Consider the following 7,464-nt stretch of genomic DNA (forward strand, 5'->3'; position numbering starts at 1 on the left):
AAAACACTGATGGTACCCCTTATGGTTCAGAATATAAAAACACTGATGGTACCCCTTATGGTTCAGAATATAAAAACACTGATGGTACCCCTTATGGTTCAGAATATAAAAACACTGATGGTACCCCTTATGTTTCAGAATATAAAAACACTGATGGTACCCCTTATGGTTCTAAATATAAAAACACTGATGGTACCCCTTATGGTTCAGCATATAAAAACATTGATGGTACCCCTTATGGTTCTACATATAAAAACACTGATGGTACCCCTTATGGTTCAGCATATAAAAACACTGATGGTACCCCTTATGGTTCAGCATATAAAAACACTGATGGTACCCCTTATGGTTCAGCATATAAAAACACTGATGGTACCCCTTATGGTTCAGCATATAAAACGCTGATGGTACCCCTTATGGTTCAGCATATAAAAACACTGATGGTACCCCTTATGGTTCAGCATATAAAACGCTGATGGTACCCCTTATGGTTCTACATATAAAAACACTGATGGTACCCCTTATGGTTCTACATATAAAAACACTGATGGTACCTCTTATGGTTCAGCATATAAAAACACTGATGGTACCCCTTATGGTTCAGCATATAAAAACACTGATGGTACCCCTTATGGTTCAGCATATAAAACGCTGATGGTACCCCTTATGGTTCAGCATATAAAAACACTGATGGTACCCCTTATGGTTCAGCATATAAAAACACTGATGGTACCCCTTATGGTTCAGCATATAAAAACACTGATGGTACCCCTTATGGTTCTACATATAAAAACACTGATGGTACCTCTTATGGTTCAGCATATAAAAACACTGATGGTACCCCTTATGGTTCTACATATAAAAACACTGATGGTACCCCTTATGGTTCTACATATAAAAACACTGATGGTACCCCTTATGGTTCAGCATATAAAACGCTGATGGTACCCCTTATGGTTCAGCATATAAAAACACTGATGGTACCCCTTATGGTTCAGCATATAAAAACACTGATGGTACCCCTTATGGTTCTGCATATAAAAACACTGATGGTACCCCTTATGGTTCTACATATAAAAACACTGATGGTACCTCTTATGGTTCAGCATATAAAAACACTGATGGTACCCCTTATGGTTCTACATATAAAAACACTGATGGTACCCCTTATGGTTCTACATATAAAAACACTGATGGTACCCCTTATGGTTCAGCATATAAAAACACTGATGGTACCCCTTATGGTTCAGCATATAAAAACACTGATGGTACCCCTTATGGTTCAGCATATAAAAACACTGATGGTACCCCTTATGGTTCAGCATATAAAAACACTGATGGTACCCCTTATGGTTCAGCATATAAAAACACTGATGGTACCCCTTATGGTTCAGCATATAAAAACGCTGATGGTACCCCTTATGGTTCAGCATATAAAAACACTGATGGTACCCCTTATGGTTCTACATATAAAAACACTGATGGTACCCCTTATGGTTCTACATATAAAAACACTGATGGTACCCCTTATGGTTCAGCATATAAAACGCTGATGGTACCCCTTATGGTTCAGCATATAAAAACACTGATGGTACCCCTTATGGTTCAGCATATAAAAACACTGATGGTACCCCTTATGGTTCAGCATATAAAAACACTGATGGTACCCCTTATGGTTCTACATATAAAAACACTGATGGTACCTCTTATGGTTCAGCATATAAAAACACTGATGGTACCCCTTATGGTTCTACATATAAAAACACTGATGGTACCCCTTATGGTTCAGCATATAAAACGCTGATGGTACCCCTTATGGTTTAGCATATAAAAACACTGATGGTACCCCTTATGGTTCAGCATATAAAACGCTGATGGTACCCCTTATGGTTCAGCATATAAAAACACTGATGGTACCCCTTATGGTTAAGCATATAAAAACACTGATGGTACCCCTTATGGTTCAGCATATAAAAACACTGATGGTACCCCTTATGGTTAAGCATATAAAAACACTGATGGTACCCCTTATGGTTCTACATATAAAAACACTGATGGTACCTCTTATGGTTCAGCATATAAAAACACTGATGGTACCCCTTATGGTTCAGCATATAAAAACACTGATGGTACCCCTTATGGTTCAGCATATAAAAACACTGATGGTACCCCTTATGGTTCAGCATATAAAACACTGATGGTACCCCTTATGGTTCTGCATATAAAAACACTGATGGTACCCCTTATGGTTCAGCATATAAAAACACTGATGGTACCCCTTATGGTTCTGCATATAAAAACACTGATGGTACCCCTTATGGTTCAGCATATAAAAACACTGATGGTACCCCTTATGGTTCAGCATATAAAACGCTGATGGTACCCCTTATGGTTCAGCATATAAAAACACTGATGGTACCCCTTATGGTTAAGCATATAAAAACACTGATGGTACCCCTTATGGTTCTGCATATAAAAACACTGATGGTACCCCTTATGGTTCAGCATATAAAAACGCTGATGGTACCCCTTATGGTTCAGCATATAAAAACACTGATGGTACCCCTTATGGTTCTGCATATAAAAACACTGATGGTACCCCTTATGGTTCAGCATTTAAAAACACTGATGGTACCCCTTATGGTTCTGCATATAAAAACACTGATGGTACCCCTTATGGTTCAGCATTTAAAAACACTGATGGTACCCCTTATGGTTCTGCATATAAAAACACTGATGGTACCCCTTATGGTTCTGCATATAAAAACACTGATGGTACCCCTTATGGTTCAGCATATAAAAACGCTGATGGTACCCCTTATGGTTCAGCATATAAAAACACTGATGGTACCCCTTATGGTTCAGCATTTAAAAACACTGATGGTACCCCTTATGGTTCTGCATATAAAAACACTGATGGTACCCCTTATGGTTCAGCATTTAAAAACACTGATGGTACCCCTTATGGTTCTGCATATAAAAACACTGATGGTACCCCTTATGGTTCTGCATATAAAAACACTGATGGTACCCCTTATGGTTCAGCATATAAAAACGCTGATGGTACCCCTTATGGTTCAGCATATAAAAACACTGATGGTACCCCTTATGGTTCAGCATTTAAAAACACTGATGGTACCCCTTATGGTTATGCATATAAAAACGCTGATGGTACCCCTTATGGTTCTGCATATAAAAACACTGATGGTACCCCTTATGGTTCAGCATTTAAAAACACTGATGGTACCCCTTATGGTTCAGCATTTAAAAACACTGATGGTACCCCTTATGGTTCTGCATATAAAAACACTGATGGTACCCCTTATGGTTCAGCATTTAAAAACACTGATGGTACCCCTTATGGTTCTGCATATAAAAACACTGATGGTACCCCTTATGGTTCAGCATATAAAAACACTGATGGTACCCCTTATGGTTCAGCATTTAAAAACACTGATGGTACCCCTTATGGTTCTGCATATAAAAACACTGATGGTACCCCTTATGGTTCAGCATATAAAAACACTGATGGTACCCCTTATGGTTCTGCATATAAAAACACTGATGGTACCCCTTATGGTTCAGCATTTAAAAACACTGATGGTACCCCTTATGGTTCTGCATATAAAAACACTGATGGTACCCCTTATGGTTCAGCATTTAAAAACACTGATGGTACCCCTTATGGTTCTGCATATAAAAACACTGATGGTACCCCTTATGGTTCAGCATATAAAAACACTGATGGTACCCCTTATGGTTCTGCATATAAAAACACTGATGGTACCCCTTATGGTTCAGCATATAAAAAAACTGATGGTACCCCTTATGGTTCAGCATATAAAAACACTGATGGTACCCCTTATGGTTCTACATATAAAAACACTGATGGTACCCCTTATGGTTCTGCATATAAAAACACTGATGGTACCCCTTATGGTTCAGCATATAAAAACACTGATGGTACCCCTTATGGTTCAGCATTTAAAAACTCCTAATAACTAAACCAGATCAGTGTTTGGTGTGAGCACCCTTTGCGTTTTAAACAGTTTTTGTCCTGATACACTTGCTCATAGTTTATCAGGGAGCTTTGCAGGAGGGTTTCTTCAAGCGTCTCAGAGATGTTGTCTCAGTTCTTGTGGATTTTGTTTGAGTTTCTTCATGTAATCCCAGACGGACTCGATGATGGCGAGATCAGATCTCCGTGTGGATCAGATGTTGTTAGACATCTTCTGCATACACAAATCTCACTGGAATGGATTATTATAATTAATGGCTAAATAAATGCTTGAAAATGTAAACTGATATTACCTACTGACACACTCTTGCAAAATATATAAATAACTGTCTTAAAAAAATTGGGGGTGAAAATACTAACGTGCCAAAGACTTTTGCACAGTACTATACATACATACATACATTAGACGCTGACATTTCCCATGGGAAACAAAATCACTATTAATCATGTGATTGGGACAGGAGAGGAAAACATCTCATCGGGACTATGATACCAACTATATACTCAAATATCCTGTTTCTATAAAAAAACAAAAAACAAAAATGGTTTTATGTGAGGGGTAGATTAGTGTAAGGTGAGAGAATATACAGTTTGCACTGTATAAATATCATTATGTCAATAGAGAGTCCTCATAAAACATGAAAACACAACGTGTGTGTGTTCTCAAAACAGGAGAAAAAATACTGGCCACATTTTAGTCAATTCTATTTCTTGTTAAATCTAGTTTTGCCTTTATTTTGACTAATAATCTTACAGTAAGATTAAAGTGCTCATATCTTCTCTTCTGATAAATGTTAACTTCTCTGTTTATTCTTTCTCTCGCTTTTAAGTGACACATCTGAGGTGAAGATGATGCTTAAAGTCATGCTTTAAAAAAGATGAAGCATCACATAAAGATGATGCTTTAAACTGAGAACTACAGCAAGACTCGTAAGCAATTAAAGAGCAACATTTGATTAACAGCATTTTCAGACACACTAGTTTAACATTTTGGGGTCGTCAGATTAAAAAAAAGTATCTTTGGCTCACAAAGGCTGTGTTTATTTAATCAAAAATACAGTAGATATTGTGAATGTGAAATATTATAATGTAAATCATCTGTTTTCTATGTGAATATATAGTAAAGTGTGATTTATTCCTGTGATCAAAGCTGAATTTATCATCATTACTCCAGTCTTCAGAGTCACATGATCCTTCACTAATCACTCTCAGATGAGGATCTGATGATCAACACACAGTTAGGATTATTATCAGTGTTAAAAACTTTCATATTTTTGTGGAAACTGATACGTTATTTCTCAGGATTATTTAATGAATGGAAATTTCAAAAGAACCGTGTTTATTTGAAATATAATCTTTTGTAACATTATACATGTCTTTACTGTCACTATTCAGCAATTTTATGTGACCTTGCTGTCTGAATAAAAGTATCAATTAAATAAGAAACTTACTGGCAGCTTTATTTTTGACCGGTAGTGTATTTAACTGTTTTATCTAGTCGATGAAAGTGCTCCTGAATGCTGTCTAACCACATTGATATATTTTGCTGGTGTTCGACAGGCTGTTTAACTCTCGATCAGTTCCTCATCTAACCTCAGTTTTAGAGCTCTGGGGCAGTTTTTATCCCACGTCAGTTTTTTGCCAGATTTCACAACAGAAGTACAAATATGCTGAGCGAGCGCAGCGGGAATTCCTGTTTTTTGCAGCTTTGCAATAAATACTGCCGTCCGAAGTCACACATACACACACACACACACACACACACATGTTGGTCTATGTGGTTTACAGGGACTCTCCATAGGCGTAATGGTTTTTATACTGTACAAACCGTATTTTCTATCCCCTTACACTGCCCCTAAACCTACCCATCTCACACACACACACACACGCCAACACACACACACACACACACACACTGCCCCTAAACCTACCCATCACAGGAAACATTCTGCATTTTTACTTTCTCAAAAAAACATAATTTAGTATGTTTTTAAGGCCATTTGAATTATGAGGACATTTGATATGTCCTCATAAACCACATTTATAGTGTAATACCAGTGTAATACCCATGTAGTTATACAAATTTGTGTCCTCATAAACCACATAAACAGGCTCACACACACACACACACACACACACACACACACACACACACACACACACACACACACACACACACACACACACACACACACACACACACACACACACACACACGCACGCACACACACACACACACACACACACACAGCAGAACACTTCACACTCGCCCATCATTAAACTGTGCCCAAAAACGCCACTTTCACGTTCATCTTCTGTTTCTGTCGCACAGAGGGAAATATTGCTCTAATGTTTCTCTCAGAGACAAATATCCAAAAATATTTAGCTATATAATATATTGTGCAGTAAGGCTCTAATTTATCAATCTTAGTAAATCAATTTCAAAATGTACTGATGCATTATGAAAATCAAAAGTTGTATTTATTAATATTTTTGAATGGACTTGAGTGGACATGAACTATAACAATGAAGAGTTGAATTATTTATTACCTCATATTAATAAAAAATGTATAAATACTGCAACTAATGTATTACTCATTGTAAGTTACTCATTGTACTCACTTGTTTAAACTTACTAAGTTTTTTTCATGCTTCCTTTCATACATTTTCATACAAATTTTCTGACCATTTTTATGTAAATATATTTACATTCTTCAAAATATATTTTAATATTCACCCAGAATGTATTTTAAGATTATTGAAGTACATTTATATTATAATTTGGCATTTGAAGGGTTAAATGTACACTCTAAAAAAATGCTGGGTTGTTTTAACCCGATGTTGGGTCAAATATGGACTAACCCAGCAAGTGGGTTGTTTTAACCCAGCGATTGGGTTGTTTTAACCCTGCGGTTGGGTTAAATATTTGCTTAAGACAACCCAATTGCTGAGTTTAGTGTATATCTATTTTTATGTAAAATAATAATAATAATAATAATAATAATAATAATAATAATAATAATAATAATAATAATAATAATAATAATAATAATAATAAGTCTGAAGCTATAATACACTCTAAAAAATGCTGGGTTAAAAACAACCCAATGTTGGGTTGAAAATGGACCAACCCCGCAATTGGGTTGTTTAAACCCAGCAGGTGGGTTAAATGTTGCTAAAGACAACCCAGTTGCTGGGTTAAAGCAACCCAATTGCTGGTTAGTCAATTTTCAACCCAACTTTTTTTTTTTTTTTGACCTAGCATTTTTTAGATGTTTAATTAATATATAATCATTTTGATTATAAAGTAATTATATTATATATGAATTACTTATAAAAATGCCACGAGGAAGCAAATGCATCAACAGTTTTCATGCAACTAAACTAATGTGAAGATAAGCTGTGATGAGAAATATTCATATGTGATATCTGAGAATATGTTGTGC

Source organism: Pseudorasbora parva, chromosome 17 (assembly GCF_024679245.1).
Source record: "Pseudorasbora parva isolate DD20220531a chromosome 17, ASM2467924v1, whole genome shotgun sequence".
NCBI classification, from domain to species: Eukaryota; Metazoa; Chordata; class Actinopteri; order Cypriniformes; family Gobionidae; genus Pseudorasbora; species Pseudorasbora parva.